Here is a 3,590-nt window from a genome sequence, read left to right as displayed (position 1 = left end):
TACGTGTGTGTCAATACCGAGCTCTACAGTGCTACTGGAACTGATTCATTTATTAAATATTCATTAAGCTCCTACTGACCGCCATCAGAGATGGTGACAAAAATGAGTGTGGCCAATACAGGAACTTTAACAGAAGGCAAATGAAATTATGTGTTCTAAGAGGACATGAGGTGGTCAGTGCACCCTCAGCTCCATTCAACCAGTTTTAATGAGTACCAAGTGTGTGTGTGCACAGAAACAGGCACCCGGAATATGAGCCATCCCGTCTCTGAGGAGCTCAGGCCACTGGGAGGGATAGCAGTTCAAACAGATTACAGTACAGTATGGTAACTCTGACTGAAGTATTAATATAAAAACAAAGTGTAGCAGTCACATAGAGTGAGCTGCTACCCTGGGGAGTTCAGAAAGGTTTCTCAAAGAGGACTGTGAGCTAGCCCCTAACAGGAGTAGAAAACTTACCAGGTGAAAGAGAGGTGGAGACAGTTGTTTGGTAAGAAGAAAACGAGCATGGGATTTCAGAGTAGCTTAAATGTAGGCTCCGTAAGCAAAGGCATCCGAGGGGGCCAGAGATGGAAGGTACAGCTGACTGTAAGGATAAAACCTTCCTGCTTCATCTGCAGGGCTGGAAATTAGGACACACATCAAAGGGGTTAGATTCCGCAAGGAGAAGAGTTGACACGATTCTGGCAGTGGTATGGAGGATGGAGTACAGGGAAGCCCCGAGCCTGGAATGATGTTAGGAAGGCTATAAAATGGTCAGATTGGAGGTGGCAGTGATGGAAATGAACGAGAATGCAGATGAAACCTGGGTTCTAATACTCGTGTAAAGAAATGACTGAGAGGCCCTGGCCGGTTGGCTCAGCGGTAGAGCATCGGCCTGGCGTGCAGGGGACCCAGGTTCGATTCCCGGCCAGGGCACATAGGAGAAGCGCCCATTTGCTTCTCCACCCCCGCCTCCTTCCTCTCTCTCTCTTCCCCTCCCGCAGCCAAGGCTCCATTGGAGCAAGGATGGCCCGGGCGCTGGGGATGGCTCCTTGGCCTCTGCCCCAGGCGCTAGAGTGGCTCTGGTCTCGGCAGAGCGACGCCCCGGAGGGGCAGAGCATCACCTCCTGGTGGGCAGAGCGTTGCCCATGGTGGGCGTGCCGGGTGGATCCCGATCGGGCGCATGCAGGAGTCTGTCTGACTGTCTCTCCCCGTTTCCGGCTTCAGAAGAATAAAAAAAAAAAAAAAAAAAAAAAAAGAAATGACTGAGAGACAACGCTGAAGAAGTTGCAGTTCCACAGCATTCACACCTCCCAGTGATTCCGTGTACTTCCTTTTGGGGAAAACTGTTTTTCTTCTGAAATTCTTCCCTTTCCAGAAAAAGCAAAGACAAAAAGGGACAGAACTTTTTAGATAATTATTTTGATTAACCTGCTACCTAATTTCAACACATTGTGTTCCTTATCAAGGAACCTGATTTTTCTCAATACCATTCAAATTTTAAGGTGGAATCAGGAACAAAATTTATTTAATCGCAAAAAGGATGTGACAGTATTTTATCATAGCCATTGCCAGAGTGGTTTTATTCACTTACTTAAAAGTTTTTAAAGCTTATCGTTTGGCTTCATTGTGTGGACATTTAAACTTATTAAAAAGTAAGATAGTAGAGGACCAATTTATTCTGGTGGATATACCTTTCTAATGAGGAGGCTGCCTGAGGGACTTGCCTTCCCCAATACAGGAATCCTCGTCAGTAATAAGAAACCTGCTTCATGAGAAGAGGATTTAGAGGAGATAGAAAACAATTATGCATTTTCACTTAGGTCATAATAAGGACTAATGAAATATCCTGCTTCGAGCAGGCATTTATTATCAAATTTTAATTAAACTCTCTAGAGTTAACCTACTGACCTCAAAAGCACTGGGCAATTGCTTTATTATTCTGTCTACTATTTAAATTATTGCTTATGTAGACAGTTGGGAGTTGACTTAATTACAGATGGGTCAGTTATTCTGGGGTCCCTGATTAAAGCAGAAAGAATTTAGAGTCACAGCTATTTTGGTTAATATTCTTTACAGAGTAGGTGATTTATGGGCTTATTGCCTTATCTCTTACAACAAAACCATTCATTATAATCTAGAAATACTTAGAATACTCTTTGCCTTTTCTTTAATTGATATGAGGGATCACTGAGATTTAGGAAGAGTTTCTAACCTACTGATGCTTGATATGAGAAGCCTAACAGAATACACGCAAGAAGAAGGAAGGACGCTGTCTCCATGGACAGCACTGAAGTAGAATAATGGAGGTAGCTTAAGTCTTACTCCTCCCTGATAAGTAGCAGTATGACGTACTGTGATGGAAAAGAACTGAGACTGGAAGAAGATTGTAAAACGTTACAAAGGCAAGAAAGGTTTTCTCTAACTTATTGATAAACCTATTTAAAATGTATACACAGGGATTGATTGAGACAGAGATGACCATGCCCTAGTGTTTTTGGTATCCAGCCAGACAATATTCCACAAATAAAATCTCCTAAGGATTTGTAATAAAGCCAGTTTCTTTACTTTTCCATGTTCTGAAGACTTAAACATCATGGTTACTAAAAGTGAATTCTGGGACCATAGACATTGATTCTTGGAAATATCATGAATCTTTCCCCTCAGCTCAATTTACAAATCTTCAAATAACTAAACAGCTATCAAGAAAAGAAAAAAACTCGAGATCTTTCTATTCCAAAATATTACTTACTCTTTTATCTACCTTATATCTAAGTATCCTACTACAAGAGACCAAATACTTGACATATTACAGGGTGTTCACTTTATTTAATCTTTTATTAAGTTGTAAATATACTAATTTTGACTAATAGCTAGAAATATTGGCTAACCAACTAAAAAAGCATGTCATAAAAAGGGGTGCTGAGATATGCCTGAAGGGGAGGCATCTTTGACAAGGGAAAGGAGGGGCATAACAAGATGCATCTATAAAGGCCATTTACTCACAATTTTGCTGAGGGCTGATTCAGGGTTTTAAGACATCCAGCATTAAAATAAGGATCTAAGATGGTGGCAGAGTAGGTGGAGGTTACACTCACCTCCTCCCAGGACCACACTGGAGTTATAACTAAATTTAAGAACAATCGTCCTGAAAAACCATCTGAAGATTAGATGAAGAAGAGTCTTACAACCAAGGATTAACAAAAGAAGTCACATGGAGACTGGTAAGAAGGGTGGAGATGCAAAATGGACTGGCCCCACGCCTTCACTTTTATGGCTGCATATAGTCAATGGTATAAATGACCACAGATTTTTTTTATCCACTCATCTACTGATAGGTACTTGGGCTGTTTTCAGATCTTGGAATATTAAATAATGCTGCAATGAACATAGGGGTGCATATATTCTTTTAAATTAGTGTTTTGGAATTCTTAGGATATATTTCTGAAAGTGGAATAACTGGGTCATAAGGAAGTTCCACTTTTAATTTTTTGGAATAATTCCATACTACTCACAGTGGCTGCACCAAGCTGCATTCCCACCAACAGTGTAGGAGGGTTCCCGTTTCTGTGCACCCTCGCCAGCACTTGTTGATTTGTTGATGACAG

This window comes from Saccopteryx bilineata, chromosome 2 (genome assembly GCF_036850765.1).
Source record: "Saccopteryx bilineata isolate mSacBil1 chromosome 2, mSacBil1_pri_phased_curated, whole genome shotgun sequence".
Classification (NCBI taxonomy): Eukaryota; Metazoa; Chordata; class Mammalia; order Chiroptera; family Emballonuridae; genus Saccopteryx; species Saccopteryx bilineata.
The sequence above is the reverse complement of the archived record's forward strand: the minus strand, read 5'-3'. Positions refer to the sequence as shown.